The following is a 24566-nucleotide window of genomic DNA, read 5'->3' as shown; positions in this document are numbered from 1 at the left end:
ACAGATACAGATACAGAGACAGAGACAGATACAGAGACAGAGACAGATACAGAGACAGAGACAGATACAGAGACAGAGACAGATACAGAGACAGAGACAGAGACAGAGGCAGAGGCAGAGGCAGAGACTGCGACAGAGACAGTGACGGCGAGAGAGACAGAGATAGAGACAGAGACAGAGACAGAGACAGAGACAGAGACAGAGACGGAGACAGAGACAGAGACAGAGACAGAGACAGAGACAGCGACAGCGACAGAGACAGGGACAGAGAGAGAGACAGAGACAGAGACTGAGACAGAGACAGAGACAGAGATAGCGAGAGAGAGAGAGATAGAGACAGAGACAGAGATTGATACAGAGACAGAGACAGACAGAGACAGAGACAGAGACAGAGACAGAGACAGAGACAGAGACAGAGACAGAGACAGAGACAGAGACAGAGACAGAGACAGGGACAGAGACAGTGACAGAGACAGCGAGGGAGACAGAGATAGAGACAGAGACAGAGACAGAGACAGAGACAGAGACGGCGAGAGAGACAGAGACCGCGAGAGAGACAGAGATAGAGACAGAGACAGAGACAGAGACTGAGACAGCGGGAGAGACAGAGACAGAGACAGAGACAGAGACAGAGACAGAGACAGAGACAGAGACAAAGACAGAGGCAGAGACAGAGACGGCGAGAGAGACAGAGATAGAGACAGAGACAGAGACAGAGACAGAGATAGAGAAAGAGACAGAGACAGACACAGATACAGAGACAGAGACAGAGACAGAAGCAGAGACAGAGACATAGACAGAGACGGAGGCAGAGACAGAGACAGAGACAGAGACGGAGGCAGAGACAGAGACAGAGACAGAGACAGAGACAGAGACAGAGACAGAGACAGAGACAGAGACAGAGACAGAGACAGAGACAGAGACAGAGACAGAGACAGAGACAGAGACAGAGACAGAGACAGAGACAGAGACAGAGACAGAGACAGAGACAGAGACAGAGACGGAGGCAGAGACAGGGACAGAGAGAGAGACAGACACAGAGACTGAGACAGAGACAGAGACAGAGATAGCGAGAGAGACAGATATAGAGACAGAGACAGAGATTGAGACAGAGACAGAGACAGACAGAGACAGAGACAGAGACAGAGACAGAGACAGAGACAGAGACAGAGACAGAGACAGAGACAGAGACCGAGACAGAGACAGAGATAGAGACGGAGACGGAGACAGAGACAGAGACAGAGACAGAGACAGAGACAGAGACGGAGACAGAGACAGAGACAGAGACAGAGACAGAGACAGAGACAGAGACAGAGACAGAGACAGAGAAAGAGACAGAGACAGAGACAGCGACAGCGACAGAGACAGAGACAGAAACAGAGACAGAGTCAGAGACAGACATAGAGACAGAGACAAAGGGCAGGGACAGAGGCAGAGACGGAGACAGATACAGAGACAGAGACAGAGACAGAGACAGAGACAGAGACAGAGACAGAGACAGAGAGAGAGACAGAGACAGAGACAGAGACAGAGACAGAGACAGAGAAAGAGACAGAGACAGACATAGAGACAGAGACAAAGGGCAGGGACAGAGGCAGAGACAGAGACAGATACAGAGACAGAGACTGAGACAGAGACAGAGACAGAGACAGAGACAGAGACAGAGACAGAGACAGAGACAGAGACAGAGACAGAGACAGAGACTCCGGCAGAGACAGAGACAGCGAGAGAGACAGAGATAGAGACAGAGACAGAGACAGAGACAGGGACAGAGACAGAGACAGAGACAGAGACAGAGACAGAAACAGAGACAGAAACAGAGACAGACATAGAGACAGAGACAGAGACAGTGGCAGGGACAGAGGCAGAGACAGAGACAGAGACAGAGACAGAGACAGAGACAGCGACAGCGACAGAGTCAGGGACAGAGAGAGAGACAGAGATAGAGACAGAGACAGAGACAGAGACAGAGACAGAGACAGAGACAGAGACAGATACAGAGACAGAGACAGAGACAGAGACAGAGACAGAGACAGAGACAGAGACAGAGACAGAGACAGAGACAGATACAGAGACAGAGACAGATACAGAGACAGAGACAGAGACGGAGACAGAGACAGAGACAGAGACAGAGACAGCGACAGAGACAGGGACAGAGAGAGAGACAGAGACAGAGACTGAGACAGAGACAGAGACAGAGATAGCGAGAGAGACAGAGATAGAGACAGAGACAGAGACAGAGGCAGAGGCAGAGGCAGAGGCAGAGAGTGCGACAGAGACAGTGACGGCGAGAGAGACAGAAACAGAGACAGAAGCAGAGACAGACATAGAGACAGAGACAGAGGCAGGGACAGGGGCAGAGACAGAGACAGAGACAGAGACTGCGACAGAGACAGAGACACGGAGAGAGACAGAGATAGAGACAGAGACAGAGACAGAGACAGAGACAGCGAGAGAGACAGAGATAGAGACAGAGACAGAGACAGAGACAGAGACAGAGACATATACAGAGACAGAGACCGAGATAGAGACAGAGACAGAGACAGAGGCAGAGGCAGAGGCAGAGGCAGAGGCAGAGACTGCGACAGAGACAATGACGGCGAGAGAGACAGAAACAGAGACAGAAACAGAGACAGACATATTGACAGAGACAGAGGCAGAGACATAGACAGAGACAGAGACTGCGACAGAGACAGAGACCGCGAGAGAGACAGAGATAGAGACAGAGACAGAGACAGAGACAGAGAGAGAGACAGAGACAGAGACAGAGACAGAGACAGAGACAGAGACAGAGACAGCGACAGCGACAGAGACAGGGACAGAGAGAGAGACAGAGACAGAGACTGAGACAGAGACAGAGACAGAGATAGCGAGAGAGACAGAGATAGAGACAGAGACAGAGGCAGAGACAGAGGCAGGGACAGAGGCAGACACAGAGACAAAGACAGAGACATGGACAGGGACAGAGGCAGAGGTAAAAGCAGAGACAGAGACAGCGAGAGAGATAGAGATAGAGACAGAGACAGAGACAGAGACAGCGAGAGAGACAGAGATAGAGACAGAGACAGAGACAGAGACAGAGACAGAGACAGAGACAGAGACTGCGACAGAGACAGAGACCGCGAGAGAGACAGAGATAGAGACAGAGACAGAGACAGAGACTGTGACAGCGAGAGAGACAGAGACAGAGACAGAGACAGAGACAGAGACAGAGACAAAGACAGAGGCAGAGAGAGAGACGACGAGAGAGACAGAGATAGAGACAGAGACAGGGACAGAGACAGAGACAGAGACAGAGACAGAGATAGAGACAGAGACAGAGACAGACACAGATACAGAGGCAGAGACAGAGACAGAAGCAGAGACAGAGACAGAGACAGAGACGGAGGCAGAGACAGAGACAGAGACAGAGACAGAGACAGAGACAGAGACAGAGACAGAGGCAGAGACAGAGACAGAGACTCAGACAGCGAGAGAGACAGAGACAGAGACAGAGACAGAGACAGAGACAGAGACAGAGACAAAGACAGAGGCAGAGAGAGAGACGGCGAGAGAGACAGAGATAGAGACAGAGACAGAGACAGAGACAGAGACAGAGACAGATACAGAGACAGAGACAGATACAGAGACAGAGACAGAGACAGAGACAGAGACAGAGACAGAGACTCCGACAGAGACAGAGACAGCGAGAGAGACAGAGATAGAGACAGAGACAGAGACAGAGACAGGGACAGAGACAGAGACACAGACAGAGACAGAGACAGAGACAGAGACAGAGACAGAGACAGAGACAGAGACAGAGACAGAGAAAGAGACAGAGACAGACATAGAGACAGAGACAAAGGGCAGGGACAGAGGCAGAGACAGAGACAGATACAGAGACAGAGACTGAGACAGAGACAGAGACAGAGACAGAGACAGAGACAGAGACAGAGACAGAGACAGAGACAGAGACAGAGACAGAGACAGAGACAGAGACAGAGACTCCGACAGAGACAGAGACAGCGAGAGAGACAGAGATAGAGACAGAGACAGAGACAGAGACAGGGACAGAGACAGAGACAGAGACAGAGACAGAGACAGAGACAGAAACAGAGACAGAAACAGAGACAGACATAGAGACAGAGACAGAGACAGTGGCAGGGACAGAGGCAGAGACTGCGACAGAGACAGTGACGGCGAGAGAGACAGAAACAGAGACAGAAGCAGAGACAGACATAGAGACAGAGACAGAGACAGAGGCAGGGACAGGGGCAGAGACAGAGACAGAGACAGAGACTGCGACAGAGACAGAGACACGGAGAGAGACAGAGATAGAGACAGAGACAGACACAGAGACAGCGAGAGAGACAGAGATAGAGACAGAGACAGAGACAGAGACAGAGACATATACAGAGACAGAGACCGAGATAGAGACAGAGACAGAGACAGAGGCAGAGGCAGAGGCAGAGGCAGAGGCAGGACTGCGACAGAGACAATGACGGCGAGAGAGACAGAAACAGAGACAGAAACAGAGACAGACATAGAGACAGAGACAGAGGCAGAGACAGAGGCAGAGACAGAGACAGAGACAGAGACTGCGACAGAGACAGAGACCGCGAGAGAGACAGAGATAGAGACAGCGACAGAGACAGAGACAGAGACAGCGAGAGAGACAGAGATAGAGACAGAGACAGAGACAGAGACAGAGACAGAGACAGAGACAGAGACTGCGACAGAGACAGAGACCGCGAGAGAGACAGAGATAGAGACAGAGACAGAGACAGAGACAGAGACAGACAGAGACAGAGACAGAGACAGAGACAGAGACAGAGACAGAGACAGAGACAGAGACCGAGACAGAGACAGAGATAGAGACGGAGACGGAGACAGAGACAGCGACAGCGACAGAGACAGAGACAGAAACAGAGACAGAGTCAGAGACAGACATAGAGACAGAGACAAAGGGCAGGGACAGAGGCAGAGACGGAGACAGATACAGAGACAGAGACAGAGACAGAGACAGAGACAGAGACAGAGACAGAGACAGAGACAGAGACAGAGACAGAGACAGAGACAGAGACAGAGACAGAGACAGAGACAGAGACAGAGACAGAGAAAGAGACAGAGACAGACATAGAGACAGAGACAAAGGGCAGGGACAGAGGCAGAGACAGAGACAGATACAGAGACAGAGACTGAGACAGAGACAGAGACAGAGACAGAGACAGAGACAGAGACAGAGACAGAGACAGAGACAGAGACAGAGACAGAGACTCCGACAGAGACAGAGACAGCGAGAGAGACAGAGATAGAGACAGAGACAGAGACAGAGACAGGGACAGAGACAGAGACAGAGACAGAGACAGAAACAGAGACAGAAACAGAGACAGACATAGAGACAGAGACAGAGACAGTGGCAGGGACAGAGGCAGAGACAGAGACAGAGACAGAGACACAGACAGAGACAGAGACAGAGACAGAGACAGAGACAGCGACAGCGACAGAGTCAGGGACAGAGAGAGAGACAGAGATAGAGACAGAGACAGAGACAGAGACAGAGACAGAGACAGAGACAGAGACAGATACAGAGACAGAGACAGAGACAGAGACAGAGACAGAGACAGAGACAGAGACAGAGACAGAGACTGAGACAGCGAGAGAGACAGAGACAGAGACAGAGGCAGAGACAGAGACAGAGACAGAGACGGAGGCAGAGACAAGGACAGAGTCAGAGACAGAGACAGAGGCAGAGGCAGAGAGGTCGAGAGAGACAGAGATAGAGACGGAGACAGAGACAGAGACAGAGACAGAGACGGAGACAGAGACAGAGACAGAGACAGAGACAGCGACAGCGACAGAGACAGGGACAGAGAGAGAGACAGAGACAGAGACTGAGACAGAGACAGAGACAGAGATAGCGAGAGAGACAGAGATAGAGACAGAGACAGAGACAGAGGCAGAGGCAGAGGCAGAGGCAGAGACTGCGACAGAGACAGTGACGGCGAGAGAGACAGAAACAGAGACAGAAGCAGAGACAGACATAGAGACAGAGACAGAGGCAGGGACAGGGGCAGAGACAGAGACAGAGACAGAGACTGCGACAGAGACAGAGACACGGAGAGAGACAGAGATAGAGACAGAGACACAGACAGAGACAGAGACAGCGAGAGAGACAGAGATAGAGACAGAGACAGAGACAGAGACAGAGACATATACAGAGACAGAGACCGAGACAGAGACAGAGACGGAGACAGAGACAGAGACAGAGACAGAGACAGAGACAGAGGCAGAGACAGAGGCAGGGACAGAGGCAGACACAGAGACAGAGACATGGACAGGGACAGAGGCAGAGGTAAAAGCAGAGACAGAGACAGCGAGAGAGATAGAGATAGAGGCAGAGACAGAGACAGAGTCAGAGATAGAGGCAGCGGCAGAGGCAGAGACTGCGACAGAGACAGTGACGGCGAGAGAGACAGAGATAGAGACAGCGACAGAGACAGAGACGGGGACGGAGACAGAGACAGAAACCGAGATAGAGACAGAGACAGAGACAGTGGTAGACGCAGAGGCAAAGGCAGAGGCAGAGACTGCGACAGAGACAGTGACGGCGAGAGAGACAGAAACAGAGACAGAAACAGATGCAGACATAGAGACAGAGACAGCGGCAGGGACAGAGGCAGAGACAGAGACAGAGACAGAGACTGCGACAGAGACAGAGACCGCGAGAGAGACAGAGATAGAGACAGCGACAGAGACAGAGACAGAGACAGCGAGAGAGACAGAGATAGAGACAGAGACAGAGACAGAGACAGAGACAGAGACAGAGACAGAGACTGCGACAGAGACAGAGACCGCGAGAGAGACAGAGATAGAGACAGAGACAGAGACAGAGACTGAGACAGCGAGAGAGACAGAGACAGAGACAGAGGCAGAGACAGAGACAGAGACAGAGACGGAGGCAGAGACAAGGACAGAGTCAGACACAGAGACAGAGGCAGAGGCAGAGAGGTCGAGAGAGACAGAGATAGAGACGGAGACAGAGACAGAGACAGAGACGGCGAGAGAGACAGAGACAGAGACAGAGACAGATACAGAGACAGAGACAGAGGCAGAGGCAGCGGCAGAGACTGCGACAGAGACAGTGACGGCGAGAGAGACAGAGATAGAGACAGAGACAGAGACAGAGACAGAGACGGAGACAGAGACAGAGACAGCGACAGAGACAGAGACAGCGACAGCGACAGAGACAGGGCCAGAGAGAGAGACAGAGACAGAGACTGAGACAGAGACAGAGACAGAGATAGCGAGAGAGACAGAGATAGAGACAGAGACAGAGATTGAGACAGAGACAGAGACAGACAGAGACAGAGACAGAGACAGAGACAGAGACAGAGACAGAGACAGAGACAGAGACAGAGACAGAGACAGAGACAGAGACAGAGACAGAGACAGAGACAGAGACAGAGACCCGAGATAGAGACGGAGACAGAGACAGAGATAGAGACAGAGACAGAGACAGAGACAGAGATAGAGACAGAGACAGAGACAGACACAGATACAGAGGCAGAGACAGAGACAGAAGCAGAGACAGAGACAGAGACAGAGACGGAGGCAGAGACAGAGACAGAGACAGAGACAGAGACAGAGACAGAGACAGAGACAGAGACAGAGACTCAGACAGCGAGAGAGACAGAGACAGAGACAGAGACAGAGACAGAGACAGAGACAAAGACAGAGGCAGAGAGAGAGACGGCGAGAGAGACAGAGATAGAGACAGAGACAGAGACAGAGACAGAGATAGAGACAGAGACAGAGACAGACACAGATACAGAGACAGAGACAGAGACAGAAGCAGAGACAGAGACAGAGACAGAGACGGAGGCAGAGACAGAGACAGAGACAGAGACAGAGACAGAGACAGAGACAGAGACAGAGACAGAGACAGAGACAGAGACAGATACAGATACAGAGACAGAGACAGATACAGAGACAGAGACAGATACAGAGACAGAGACAGATACAGAGACAGAGACAGAGACAGAGACAGAGACAGAGGCAGAGGCAGAGGCAGAGACTGCGACAGAGACAGTGACGGCGAGAGAGACAGAGATAGAGACAGAGACAGAGACAGAGACAGAGACAGAGACAGAGACGGAGACAGAGACAGAGACAGAGACAGAGACAGAGACAGCGACAGCGACAGAGACAGGGACAGAGAGAGAGGCAGAGACAGAGACTGAGACAGAGACAGAGACAGAGATAGCGAGAGAGAGAGAGAGATAGAGACAGAGACAGAGATTGATACAGAGACAGAGACAGACAGAGACAGAGACAGAGACAGAGACAGAGACAGAGACAGAGACGGCGAGAGAGACAGAGATAGAGACAGAGACAGAGACAGAGACAGAGATAGAGAAAGAGACAGAGACAGACACAGATACAGAGACAGAGACAGAGACAGAAGCAGAGACAGAGACAGAGACAGAGACGGAGGCAGAGACAGAGACAGAGACAGAGACAGAGACAGATACAGATACAGAGACAGAGACAGAGACAGATGCAGAGACAGACACAGAGACAGAGACAGATACAGAGACAGAGACAGAGACAGAGACAGAGACAGAGACAGAGACAGAGACAGAGACAGAGGCAGAGGCAAAGGCAGAGGCAGAGACTGCGACAGAGACAGTGACGGCGAGAGAGACAGAGATAGAGACAGAGACAGAGACAGAGACAGAGACAGAGACGGAGACAGAGACAGAGACAGAGACAGAGACAGAGACAGAGACAGAGACAGCGACAGCGACAGAGACAGGGACAGAGAGAGAGACAGGCACAGAGACTGAGACAGAGACAGAGATAGAGACAGAGACAGAGACAGACACAGATACAGAGGCAGAGACAGAGACAGAAGCAGAGACAGAGACAGAGACAGAGACGGAGGCAGAGACAGAGACAGAGACAGAGACAGAGACAGAGACAGAGACAGAGACAGAGACAGAGACTCAGACAGCGAGAGAGACAGAGACAGAGACAGAGACAGAGACAGAGACAGAGACAAAGACAGAGGCAGAGAGAGAGACGGCGAGAGAGACAGAGATAGAGACAGAGACAGAGACAGAGACAGAGATAGAGACAGAGACAGAGACAGACACAGATACAGAGACAGAGACAGAGACAGAAGCAGAGACAGAGACAGAGACAGAGACGGAGGCAGAGACAGAGACAGAGACAGAGACAGAGACAGAGACAGAGACAGAGACAGAGACAGAGACAGAGACAGAGACAGATACAGATACAGAGACAGAGACAGATACAGAGACAGAGACAGATACAGAGACAGAGACAGATACAGAGACAGAGACAGAGACAGAGACAGAGACAGAGGCAGAGGCAGAGGCAGAGACTGCGACAGAGACAGTGACGGCGAGAGAGACAGAGATAGAGACAGAGACAGAGACAGAGACAGAGACAGAGACAGAGACGGAGACAGAGACAGAGACAGAGACAGAGACAGAGACAGCGACAGCGACAGAGACAGGGACAGAGAGAGAGGCAGAGACAGAGACTGAGACAGAGACAGAGACAGAGATAGCGAGAGAGAGAGAGAGATAGAGACAGAGACAGAGATTGATACAGAGACAGAGACAGACAGAGACAGAGACAGAGACAGAGACAGAGACAGAGACAGAGACAGAGACAGAGACAGAGACAGGGACAGAGACAGAGACAGAGACAGCGAGGGAGACAGAGATAGAGACAGAGACAGAGACAGAGACAGAGACAGAGACAGAGACTGCGACAGAGACAGAGACCGCGAGAGAGACAGAGATAGAGACAGAGACAGAGACAGAGACTGAGACAGCGGGAGAGACAGAGACAAAGACAGAGACAGAGGCAGAGACAGAGACAGAGACAGAGACAAAGACAGAGGCAGAGACAGAGACGGCGAGAGAGACAGAGATAGAGACAGAGACAGAGACAGAGACAGAGATAGAGAAAGAGACAGAGACAGACACAGATACAGAGACAGAGACAGAGACAGAAGCAGAGACAGAGACAGAGACAGAGACGGAGGCAGAGACAGAGACAGAGACAGAGACAGAGACAGATACAGATACAGAGACAGAGACAGAGACAGATGCAGAGACAGACACAGAGACAGAGACAGATACACAGACAGAGACAGAGACAGAGACAGAGACAGAGACAGAGACAGAGACAGAGACAGAGGCAGAGGCAAAGGCAGAGGCAGAGACTGCGACAGAGACAGTGACGGCGAGAGAGACAGAGATAGAGACAGAGACAGAGACAGAGACAGAGACAGAGACGGAGACAGAGACAGAGACAGAGACAGAGACAGAGACAGAGACAGAGACAGCGACAGCGACAGAGACAGGGACAGAGAGAGAGACAGGCACAGAGACTGAGACAGAGACAGAGACAGAGATAGCGAGAGAGACAGATATAGAGACAGAGACAGAGATTGAGACAGAGACAGAGACAGACAGAGACAGAGACAGAGACAGAGACAGAGACAGAGACAGAGACAGAGACAGAGACAGAGACAGAGACTCAGACAGCGAGAGAGACAGAGACAGAGACAGAGACAGAGACAGAGACAGAGACAAAGACAGAGGCAGAGAGAGAGACGGCGAGAGAGACAGAGATAGAGACAGAGACAGAGACAGAGACAGAGATAGAGACAGAGACAGAGACAGACACAGATACAGAGACAGAGACAGAGACAGAAGCAGAGACAGAGACAGAGACAGAGACGGAGGCAGAGACAGAGACAGAGACAGAGACAGAGACAGAGACAGAGACAGAGACAGAGACAGAGACAGAGACAGAGACAGAGACAGATACAGATACAGAGACAGAGACAGATACAGAGACAGAGACAGATACAGAGACAGAGACAGATACAGAGACAGAGACAGAGACAGAGACAGAGACAGAGACAGAGGCAGAGGCAGAGGCAGAGACTGCGACAGAGACAGTGACGGCGAGAGAGACAGAGATAGAGACAGAGACAGAGACAGAGACAGAGACAGAGACAGAGACGGAGACAGAGACAGAGACAGAGACAGAGACAGAGACAGCGACAGCGACAGAGACAGGGACAGAGAGAGAGGCAGAGACAGAGACTGAGACAGAGACAGAGACAGAGATAGCGAGAGAGAGAGAGAGATAGAGACAGAGACAGAGATTGATACAGAGACAGAGACAGACAGGGACAGAGACAGAGACAGAGACAGAGACAGAGACAGAGACAGAGACAGAGACAGAGACAGAGACAGAGACAGAGACAGGGACAGAGACAGAGACAGAGACAGCGAGGGAGACAGAGATAGAGACAGAGACAGAGACAGAGACAGAGACAGAGACAGAGACTGCGACAGAGACAGAGACCGCGAGAGAGACAGAGATAGAGACAGAGACAGAGACAGAGACTGAGACAGCGGGAGAGACAGAGACAGAGACAGAGACAGAGGCAGAGACAGAGACAGAGACAGAGACAGAGACAAAGACAGAGGCAGGGACAGAGGCGGCGAGAGAGACAGAGATAGAGACAGAGACAGAGACAGAGACAGAGATAGAGAAAGAGACAGAGACAGACACAGATACAGAGACAGAGACAGAGACAGAAGCAGAAACAGAGACAGAGACAGAGACGGAGGCAGAGACAGAGACAGAGACAGAGACAGAGACAGATACAGATACAGAGACAGAGACAGAGACAGATACAGAGACAGAGACAGATGCAGAGACAGACACAGAGACAGAGACAGATACAGAGACAGAGACAGAGACAGAGACAGAGACAGAGACAGAGACAGAGACAGAGACAGAGACAGAGGCAGAGGCAAAGGCAGAGGCAGAGACTGCGACAGAGACAGTGACGGCGAGAGAGACAGAGATAGAGACAGAGACAGAGACAGAGACAGAGACAGAGACGGAGACAGAGACAGAGACAGAGACAGAGACAGAGACAGAGACAGAGACAGCGACAGCGACAGAGACAGGGACAGAGAGAGAGACAGGCACAGAGACTGAGACAGAGACAGAGACAGAGATAGCGAGAGAGACAGATATAGAGACAGAGACAGAGATTGAGACAGAGACAGAGACAGACAGAGACAGAGACAGAGACAGAGACAGAGACAGAGACAGAGACAGAGACAGAGACAGAGACCGAGACAGAGACAGTGACGGCGAGAGAGACAGAGATAGAGACAGAGACAGAGACAGAGACAGAGACAGAGACAGAGACGGAGACAGAGACAGAGACAGAGACAGAGACAGAGACAGCGACAGCGACAGAGACAGGGACAGAGAGAGAGGCAGAGACAGAGACTGAGACAGAGACAGAGACAGAGATAGCGAGAGAGAGAGAGAGATAGAGACAGAGACAGAGATTGATACAGAGACAGAGACAGACAGAGACAGAGACAGAGACAGAGACAGAGACAGAGACAGAGACAGAGACAGAGACAGAGACAGAGACAGAGACAGGGACAGAGACAGAGACAGAGACAGCGAGGGAGACAGAGATAGAGACAGAGACAGAGACAGAGACAGAGACAGAGACAGAGACTGCGACAGAGACAGAGACCGCGAGAGAGACAGAGATAGAGACAGAGACAGAGACAGAGACTGAGACAGCGGGAGAGACAGAGACAGAGACAGAGACAGAGGCAGAGACAGAGACAGAGACAGAGACAAAGACAGAGGCAGAGACAGAGACGGCGAGAGAGACAGAGATAGAGACAGAGACAGAGACAGAGACAGAGATAGAGAAAGAGACAGAGACAGACACAGATACAGGGACAGAGACAGAGACAGAAGCAGAAACAGAGACAGAGACAGAGACGGAGGCAGAGACAGAGACAGAGACAGAGACAGAGACAGATACAGATACAGAGACAGAGACAGAGACAGATACAGAGACAGAGACAGATGCAGAGACAGACACAGAGACAGAGACAGATACAGAGACAGAGACAGAGACAGAGACAGAGACAGAGACAGAGACAGAGACAGAGACAGAGACAGAGGCAGAGGCAAAGGCAGAGGCAGAGACTGCGACAGAGACAGTGACGGCGAGAGAGACAGAGATAGAGACAGAGACAGAGACAGAGACAGAGACAGAGACGGAGACAGAGACAGAGACAGAGACAGAGACAGAGACAGAGACAGAGACAGCGACAGCGACAGAGACAGGGACAGAGAGAGAGACAGGCACAGAGACTGAGACAGAGACAGAGACAGAGATAGCGAGAGAGACAGATATAGAGACAGAGACAGAGATTGAGACAGAGACAGAGACAGACAGAGACAGAGACAGAGACAGAGACAGAGACAGAGACAGAGACAGAGACAGAGACCGAGACAGAGACAGAGATAGAGAAAGAGACAGAGACAGAGACAGCGACAGCGACAGAGACAGAGACAGAAACAGAGACAGAGTCAGAGACAGACATAGAGACAGAGACAAAGGGCAGGGACAGAGGCAGAGACGGAGACAGATACAGAGACAGAGACTGAGACAGAGACAGAGACAGAGACGGCGTGAGAGACAGAGATAGAGACAGAGACAGAGACAGAGACGGAGACAGGGACAGAGACGGAGACAGAGACAGAGAAAGAGACAGAGACAGAGACAGCGACAGAGACAGAAACAGAGACAGAGACAGAGACAGAGACAGAGACAGTGACAGAGACAGAGACAGAGACAGAGACGGCGCGAGAGATAGAGATAGAGACAGAGACAGAGACAGAGACAGATACGGCGAGAGAGACAGAGATAGAGACAGAGACAGAGACAGAGACGGAGACGGAGACAGAGACCGAGACAGAGACAGAGACAGAGACAGAGACAGAGACAGAGACAGAGACAGAGACAGAGACAGAGACAGAGACAGAGACAGAGACAGAGACAGAGACAGAGACAGAAACAGAGACAGAGACAGCGACAGAGACACAGACAGAGACAGAGACAGAGACAGAGACAGAGGCAGAGACAGAGACAGAGATAGAGACAGAGACAGAGACAGAGACGGAGACAGAGACAGAGACGGAGACAGAGACAGAGACAGAGACAGAGAAAGAGACAGAGACAGAGACAGCGACGGAGACAGAAACAGAGACAGAGACAGAGAGGTCGAGAGAGACAGAGATAGAGACGGAGACAGAGACAGAGACAGAGACGGCGAGAGAGACAGAGACAGAGACAGAGACAGAGACAGAGACAGAGACAGAGACAGAGAAAGAGACAGAGACAGACATAGAGACTGAGACAAAGGGCAGGGACAGAGGCAGAGACAGAGACAGATACAGAGACAGAGACTGAGACAGAGACAGAGACAGAGACAGAGACAGAGACAGAGACAGAGACAGAGACAGAGACAGAGACAGAGACAGAGACAGAGACAGAGACTCCGACAGAGACAGAGACAGCGAGAGAGACAGAGATAGAGACAGAGACAGAGACAGAGACAGAGACAGGGACAGAGACAGAGACAGAGACAGAAACAGAGACAGAAACAGAGACAGACATAGAGACAGAGACAGTGGCAGGGACAGAGGCAGAGACAGAGACAGAGACAGAGACAGAGACAGAGACAGAGACAGAGACAGCGACAGCGACAGAGTCAGGGACAGAGACAGAGACAGAGACAGAGACAGAGGCAGAGACAGAGACAGATACAGAGACAGAGACAGATACAGAGACAGAGACAGAGACGGAGACAGAGACAGAGACAGAGACAGAGACAGCGACAGCGACAGAGACAGGGACAGAGAGAGAGACAGAGACAGAGACTGAGACAGAGACGGAGACAGAGATAGCGAGAGAGACAGAGATAGAGACAGAGACAGAGATTGAGACAGAGACAGGGACAGACAGAGACAGAGACAGAGACAGAGACAGAGACAGAGACAGAGACAGAGACAGAGACAGAGACAGAGACAGAGACAGAGACAGAGACAGAGACAGAGACAGAGACAGAGACAGAGACAGAGACAGAGACAGAGACAGAGACAGAGACAGAGACAGAGACAGAGACAGAGACAGAGACAGAGACAGAGACAGAGACAGAGACAGAGACAGAGACAGAGACAGAGACAGAGACAGAGACAGAGACGGTGTGAGAGACAGAGATAGAGACAGAGACAGAGACAGAGACAGAGACAGAGAGGTCGAGAGAGACAGAGATAGAGACGGAGACAGAGACAGAGACAGAGGCAGAGGCAGAGACTGCGACAGAGACAGTGACGGCGAGAGAGACAGAGATAGAGACAGAGACAGAGACAGAGGCAGAGGCAGAGGCAGAGGCAGAGACTGCGGCAGAGACAGTGACGGCGAGAGAGACAGAAACAGAGACAGAAACAGAGACAGACATAGAGACAGAGACAGTGGCAGGGACAGAGGCAGAGACAGAGACAGAGACAGAGACAGAGACAGAGACAGAGACAGAGACAGAGACAGCGACAGCGACAGAGTCAGGGACAGAGACAGAGACAGAGACAGAGACAGAGGCAGAGACAGAGACAGATACAGAGACAGAGACAGATACAGAGACAGAGACAGAGACGGAGACAGAGACAGAGACAGAGACAGAGACAGCGACAGGGACAGAGACATAGACAGAGACAGAGCCAGAGGTGGAAGCAGAGGCAGAGACAGCGAGAGAGATAGAGATAGAGGCAGAGACAGAGACAGAGACAGAGATCGAGGCAGCGGCAGAGGCAGAGACTGCGACAGAGACAGTGACGGCGAGAGAGACAGAGATAGAGACAGCGACAGAGACAGAGACAGGGACGGAGGCAGAGACAGAGACCGAGATAGAGACAGAGACAGAGACAGAGACAGAGGCAGAGGCAGAGGCAGAGGCAGAGACTGCGACAGAGACAGTGACGGCGAGAGAGACAGAAACAGAGACAGAAGCAGAGACAGACATAGAGACAGAGACAGAGGCAGGGACAGGGGCAGAGACAGAGACAGAGACAGAGACTGCGACAGAGACAGAGACACGGAGAGAGACAGAGATAGAGACATAGACAGAGACAGAGACAGAGACAGAGACAGCGAGAGAGACAGAGATAGAGACAGAGACAGAGACAGAGACAGAGACAGAGACATATACAGAGACAGAGACCGAGATAGAGACAGAGACAGAGACAGAGGCAGAGGCAGAGGCAGAGGCAGAGGCAGAGGCAGAGACTGCGACAGAGACAATGACGGCGAGAGAGACAGAAACAGAGACAGAAACAGAGACAGACATAGAGACAGAGACAGAGGCAGAGACATAGACAGAGACAGAGACTGCGACAGAGACAGAGACCGCGAGAGAGACAGAGATAGAGACAGAGACAGAGACAGAGACAGAGAGAGAGACAGAGACAGAGACAGAGACAGAGACAGAGACAGAGACAGAGAGAGCGACAGCGACAGAGACAGGGACAGAGAGAGAGACAGTGACAGAGACTGAGACAGAGACAGAGACAGAGATAGCGAGAGAGACAGAGATAGAGACAGAGACAGAGGCAGAGACAGAGGCAGGGACAGAGGCAGACACAGAGACAGAGACAGAGACAGAGACAGAGACCGAGACAGAGACAGAGATAGAGAAAGAGACAGAGACAGAGACAGCGACAGCGACAGAGACAGAGACAGAAACAGAGACAGAGTCAGAGACAGACATAGAGACAGAGACAAAGGGCAGGGACAGAGGCAGAGACGGAGACAGATACAGAGACAGAGACAGATACAGAGACAGAGACAGAGACAGAGACAGAGACAGAGACAGAGACAGAGACTCCGACAGAGACAGAGACAGCGAGAGAGACAGAGATAGAGACAGAGACAGAGACAGAGACAGGGACAGAGACACAGACAGAGACAGAGACAGAGACAGAGACAGAGACAGCGAGAGAGACAGAGATAGAGACAGAGACAGAGACAGAGACAGGGACAGAGACAGAGACAGAGACAGAGACAGAGACAGAGACAGAAACAGAGACAGAAACAGAGACAGACATAGAGACAGAGACAGAGACAGTGGCAGGGACAGAGGCAGAGACAGAGACAGATACAGAGACAGAGACTGAGACAGAGACAGAGACAGAGACAGAGACAGAGACAGAGACAGAGACAGAGACAGAGACAGAGACAGAGACTCCGACAGAGACAGAGACAGCGAGAGAGACAGAGATAGAGACAGAGACAGAGACAGAGACAGGGACAGAGACAGAGACAGAGACAGAGACAGAGACAGAGACAGAAACAGAGACAGAAACAGAGACAGACATAGAGACAGAGACAGAGACAGTGGCAGGGACAGAGGCAGAGACTGCGACAGAGACAGTGACGGCGAGAGAGACAGAAACAGAGACAGAAGCAGAGACAGACATAGAGACAGAGACAGAGGCAGGGACAGGGGCAGAGACAGAGACAGAGACAGAGACTGCGACAGAGACAGAGACACGGAGAGAGACAGAGATAGAGACAGAGACAGAGACAGACACAGAGACAGCGAGAGAGACAGAGATAGAGACAGAGACAGAGACAGAGACAGAGACATATACAGAGACAGAGACCGAGATAGAGACAGAGACAGAGACAGAGGCAGAGGCAGAGGCAGAGGCAGAGGCAGGACTGCGACAGAGACAATGACGGCGAGAGAGACAGAAACAGAGACAGAAACAGAGACAGACATAGAGACAGAGACAGAGGCAGAGACATAGACAGAGACAGAGACTGCGACAGAGACAGAGACCGCGAGAGAGAGAGAGATAGAGACAGAGACAGAGACAGAGACAGAGAGAGAGACAGAGACAGAGACAGAGACAGAGACAGAGACAGAGACAGAGACAGCGACAGCGACAGAGACAGGGACAGAGAGAGAGACAGAGACAGAGACTGAGACAGAGACAGAGACAGAGATAGCGAGAGAGACAGAGATAGAGACAGAGACAGAGGCAGAGACAGAGGCAGGGACAGAGGCAGACACAGAGACAGAGACAGAGACATGGACAGGGACAGAGGCAGAGGTAAAAGCAGAGACAGAGACAGCGAGAGAGATAGAGATAGAGGCAGAGACAGAGACAGAGTCAGAGATAGAGGCAGCGGCAGAGGCAGAGACTGCGACAGAGACAGTGACGGCGAGAGAGACAGAGATAGAGACAGCGACAGAGACAGAGACAGGGACGGAGACAGAGACAGAAACCGAGATAGAGACAGAGACAGAGACAGAGGTAGACGCAGAGGCAAAGGCAGAGGCAGAGACTGCGGCAGAGACAGTGACGGCGAGAGAGACAGAAACAGAGACAGAAACAGAGGCAGACATAGAGACAGAGACAGCGGCAGGGACAGAGGCAGAGACAGAGACAGAGACAGAGACTGCGACAGAGACAGAGACCGCGAGAGAGACAGAGATAGAGACAGCGACAGAGACAGAGACAGAGACAGCGAGAGAGACAGAGATAGAGACAGAGACAGAGACAGAGACAGAGACAGAGACAGAGACAGAGACTGCGACAGAGACAGAGACCGCGAGAGAGACAGAGATAGAGACAGAGACAGAGACAGAGACAGAGACAGACAGAGACAGAGACAGAGACAGAGACAGAGACAGAGACAGAGACAGAGACAGAGACAGAGACCGAGACAGAGACAGAGATAGAGACGGAGACGGAGACAGAGACAGCGACAGCGACAGAGACAGAGACAGAAACAGAGACAGAGTCAGAGACAGACATAGAGACAGAGACAAAGGGCAGGGACAGAGGCAGAGACGGAGACAGATACAGAGACAGAGACAGAGACAGAGACAGAGACAGAGACAGAGACAGAGACAGAGACAGAGACAGAGACAGAGACAGAGACAGAGACAGAGACAGAGACAGAGACAGAGACAGAGACAGAGACAGAGACAGAGAAAGAGACAGAGACAGACATAGAGACAGAGACAAAGGGCAGGGACAGAGGCAGAGACAGAGACAGATACAGAGACAGAGACTGAGACAGAGACAGAGACAGAGACAGAGACAGAGACAGAGACAGAGACAGAGACAGAGACAGAGACAGAGACAGAGACAGAGACAGAGACTCCGACAGAGACAGAGACAGCGAGAGAGACAGAGATAGAGACAGAGACAGAGACAGAGACAGGGACAGAGACAGAGACAGAGACAGAGACAGAAACAGAGACAGAAACAGAGACAGACATAGAGACAGAGACAGAGACAGTGGCAGGGACAGAGGCAGAGACAGAGACAGAGACAGAGACAGAGACAGAGACAGAGACAGAGACAGAGACAGAGACAGAGACAGCGACAGCGACAGAGTCAGGGACAGAGAGAGAGACAGAGATAGAGACAGAGACAGAGACAGAGACAGAGACAGAGACAGAGACAGAGACAGAGACAGAGACAGATACAGAGACAGAGACAGAGACAGAGACAGAGACAGAGACAGAGACAGAGACAGAGACAGAGACTGAGACAGCGAGAGAGACAGAGACAGAGACAGAGGCAGAGACAGAGACAGAGACAGAGACGGAGGCAGAGACAAGGACAGAGTCAGAGACAGAGACAGAGGCAGAGGCAGAGAGGTCGAGAGAGACAGAGATAGAGACGGAGACAGAGACAGAGACAGAGACAGAGACGGAGACAGAGACAGAGACAGAGACAGAGACAGCGACAGCGACAGAGACAGGGACAGAGAGAGAGACAGAGACAGAGACTGAGACAGAGACAGAGACAGAGATAGCGAGAGAGACAGAGATAGAGACAGAGACAGAGACAGAGGCAGAGGCAGAGGCAGAGGCAGAGACTGCGACAGAGACAGTGACGGCGAGAGAGACAGAAACAGAGACAGAAGCAGAGACAGACATAGAGACAGAGACAGAGGCAGGGACAGGGGCAGAGACAGAGACAGAGACAGAGACTGCGACAGAGACAGAGACACGGAGAGAGACAGAGATAGAGACAGAGACACAGACAGAGACAGAGACAGCGAGAGAGACAGAGATAGAGACAGAGACAGAGACAGAGACAGAGACATATACAGAGGCAGAGACCGAGACAGAGACAGAGACGGAGACAGAGACAGAGACAGAGACAGAGACAGAGACAGAGGCAGAGACAGAGGCAGGGACAGAGGCAGACACAGAGACAGAGACATGGACAGGGACAGAGGCAGAGGTAAAAGCAGAGACAGAGACAGCGAGAGAGATAGAGATAGAGGCAGAGACAGAGACAGAGTCAGAGATAGAGGCAGCGGCAGAGGCAGAGACTGCGACAGAGACAGTGACGGCGAGAGAGACAGAGATAGAGACAGCGACAGAGACAGAGACGGGGACGGAGACAGAGACAGAAACCGAGATAGAGACAGAGACAGAGACAGTGGTAGACGCAGAGGCAAAGGCAGAGGCAGAGACTGCGACAGAGACAGTGACGGCGAGAGAGACAGAAACAGAGACAGAAACAGATGCAGACATAGAGACAGAGACAGCGGCAGGGACAGAGGCAGAGACGGAGACAGAGACAGAGACTGCGACAGAGACAGAGACCGCGAGAGAGACAGAGATAGAGACAGCGACAGAGACAGAGACAGAGACAGCGAGAGAGACAGAGATAGAGACAGAGACAGAGACAGAGACAGAGACAGAGACAGAGACAGAGACTGCGACAGAGACAGAGACCGCGAGAGAGACAGAGATAGAGACAGAGACAGAGACAGAGACTGAGACAGCGAGAGAGACAGAGACAGAGACAGAGGCAGAGACAGAGACAGAGACAGAGACGGAGGCAGAGACAAGGACAGAGTCAGAGACAGAGACAGAGGCAGAGGCAGAGAGGTCGAGAGAGACAGAGATAGAGACGGAGACAGAGACAGAGACAGAGACGGCGAGAGAGACAGAGACAGAGACAGAGACAGATACAGAGACAGAGACAGAGGCAGAGGCAGCGGCAGAGACTGCGACAGAGACAGTGACGGCGAGAGAGACAGAGATAGAGACAGAGACAGAGACAGAGACAGAGACGGAGACAGAGACAGAGACAGCGACAGAGACAGAGACAGCGACAGAGACAGAGACAGCGACAGCGACAGAGACAGGGCCAGAGAGAGAGACAGAGACAGAGACTGAGGCAGAGACAGAGACAGAGATAGCGAGAGAGACAGAGATAGAGACAGAGACAGAGATTGAGACAGAGACAGAGACAGACAGAGACAGAGACAGAGACAGAGACAGAGACAGAGACAGAGACAGAGACAGAGACAGAGACAGAGACAGAGACAGAGACAGAGACAGAGACAGAGACAGAGACAGAGACAGAGACAGAGACAGAGACAGAGACCCGAGATAGAGACGGAGACAGAGACAGAGATAGAGACAGAGACAGAGACAGAGACAGAGATAGAGACAGAGACAGAGACAGACACAGATACAGCGGCAGAGACAGAGACAGAAGCAGAGACAGAGACAGAGACAGAGACGGAGGCAGAGACAGAGACAGAGACAGAGACAGAGACAGAGACAGAGACAGAGACAGAGACAGAGACTCAGACAGCGAGAGAGACAGAGACAGAGACAGAGACAGAGACAGAGACAGAGACAAAGACAGAGGCAGAGAGAGAGACGGCGAGAGAGACAGAGATAGAGACAGAGACAGAGACAGAGACAGAGATAGAGACAGAGACAGAGACAGACACAGATACAGAGACAGAGACAGAGACAGAAGCAGAGACAGAGACAGAGACAGAGACGGAGGCAGAGACAGAGACAGAGACAGAGACAGAGACAGAGACAGAGACAGAGACAGAGACAGAGACAGAGACAGAGACAGATACAGATACAGAGACAGAGACAGATACAGAGACAGAGACAGATACAGAGACAGAGACAGATACAGAGACAGAGACAGAGACAGAGACAGAGACAGAGGCAGAGGCAGAGGCAGAGACTGCGACAGAGACAGTGACGGCGAGAGAGACAGAGATAGAGACAGAGACAGAGACAGAGACAGAGACAGAGACAGAGACGGAGACAGAGACAGAGACAGAGACAGAGACAGAGACAGCGACAGCGACAGAGACAGGGACAGAGAGAGAGGCAGAGACAGAGACTGAGACAGAGACAGAGACAGAGATAGCGAGAGAGAGAGAGAGATAGAGACAGAGACAGAGATTGATACAGAGACAGAGACAGACAGAGACAGAGACAGAGACAGAGACAGAGACAGAGACAGAGACAGAGACAGAGACAGAGACAGAGACAGGGACAGAGACAGAGACAGAGACAGCGAGGGAGACAGAGATAGAGACAGAGACAGAGACAGAGACAGAGACAGAGACAGAGACTGCGACAGAGACAGAGACCGCGAGAGAGACAGAGATAGAGACAGAGACAGAGACAGAGACTGAGACAGCGGGAGAGACAGAGACAGAGACAGAGACAGAGGCAGAGACAGAGACAGAGACAGAGACAAAGACAGAGGCAGAGACAGAGACGGCGAGAGAGACAGAGATAGAGACAGAGACAGAGACAGAGACAGAGATAGAGAAAGAGACAGAGACAGACACAGATACAGAGACAGAGACAGAGACAGAAGCAGAAACAGAGACAGAGACAGAGACGGAGGCAGAGACAGAGACAGAGACAGAGACAGAGACAGATACAGATACAGAGACAGAGACAGAGACAGATACAGAGACAGAGACAGATGCAGAGACAGACACAGAGACAGAGACAGATACAGAGACAGAGACAGAGACAGAGACAGAGACAGAGACAGAGACAGAGACAGAGACAGAGGCAGAGGCAAAGGCAGAGGCAGAGACTGCGACAGAGACAGTGACGGCGAGAGAGACAGAGATAGAGACAGAGACAGAGACAGAGACAGAGACAGAGACGGAGACAGAGACAGAGACAGAGACAGAGACAGAGACAGAGACAGAGACAGAGACAGCGACAGCGACAGAGACAGGGACAGAGAGAGAGACAGGCACAGAGACTGAGACAGAGACAGAGACAGAGATAGCGAGAGAGACAGATATAGAGACAGAGACAGAGATTGAGACAGAGACAGAGACAGACAGAGACAGAGACAGAGACAGAGACAGAGACAGAGACAGAGACAGAGACAGAGACAGAGACCGAGACAGAGACAGTGACGGCGAGAGAGACAGAGATAGAGACAGAGACAGAGACAGAGACAGAGACAGAGACAGAGACGGAGACAGAGACAGAGACAGAGACAGAGACAGAGACAGCGACAGCGACAGAGACAGGGACAGAGAGAGAGGCAGAGACAGAGACTGAGACAGAGACAGAGACAGAGATAGCGAGAGAGAGAGAGAGATAGAGACAGAGACAGAGATTGATACAGAGACAGAGACAGACAGAGACAGAGACAGAGACAGAGACAGAGACAGAGACAGAGACAGAGACAGAGACAGAGACAGAGACAGGGACAGAGACAGAGACAGAGACAGCGAGGGAGACAGAGATAGAGACAGAGACAGAGACAGAGACAGAGACAGAGACAGAGACAGAGACTGCGACAGAGACAGAGACCGCGAGAGAGACAGAGATAGAGACAGAGACAGAGACAGAGACTGAGACAGCGGGAGAGACAGAGACAGAGACAGAGACAGAGGCAGAGACAGAGACAGAGACAGAGACAAAGACAGAGGCAGAGACAGAGACGGCGAGAGAGACAGAGATAGAGACAGAGACAGAGACAGAGACAGAGATAGAGAAAGAGACAGAGACAGACACAGATACAGAGACAGAGACAGAGACAGAAGCAGAAACAGAGACAGAGACAGAGACGGAGGCAGAGACAGAGACAGAGACAGAGACAGAGACAGATACAGATACAGAGACAGAGACAGAGACAGATACAGAGACAGAGACAGATGCAGAGACAGACACAGAGACAGAGACAGATACAGAGACAGAGACAGAGACAGAGACAGAGACAGAGACAGAGACAGAGACAGAGACAGAGACAGAGACAGAGGCAGAGGCAAAGGCAGAGGCAGAGACTGCGACAGAGACAGTGACGGCGAGAGAGACAGAGATAGAGACAGAGACAGAGACAGAGACAGAGACAGAGACGGAGACAGAGACAGAGACAGAGACAGAGACAGAGACAGAGACAGAGACAGCGACAGCGACAGAGACAGGGACAGAGAGAGAGACAGGCACAGAGACTGAGACAGAGACAGAGACAGAGATAGCGAGAGAGACAGATATAGAGACAGAGACAGAGATTGAGACAGAGACAGAGACAGACAGAGACAGAGACAGAGACAGAGACAGAGACAGAGACAGAGACAGAGACAGAGACCGAGACAGAGACAGAGATAGAGAAAGAGACAGAGACAGAGACAGCGACAGCGACAGAGACAGAGACAGAAACAGAGACAGAGTCAGAGACAGACATAGAGACAGAGACAAAGGGCAGGGACAGAGGCAGAGACGGAGACAGATACAGAGACAGAGACTGAGACAGAGACAGAGACAGAGACGGCGTGAGAGACAGAGATAGAGACAGAGACAGAGACA

The sequence above is a fragment of the Megachile rotundata genome, chromosome 3 (assembly GCF_050947335.1).
Source record: "Megachile rotundata isolate GNS110a chromosome 3, iyMegRotu1, whole genome shotgun sequence".
NCBI lineage: Eukaryota > Metazoa > Arthropoda > Insecta > Hymenoptera > Megachilidae > Megachile > Megachile rotundata.
The sequence above is the reverse complement of the archived record's forward strand: the minus strand, read 5'-3'. Positions refer to the sequence as shown.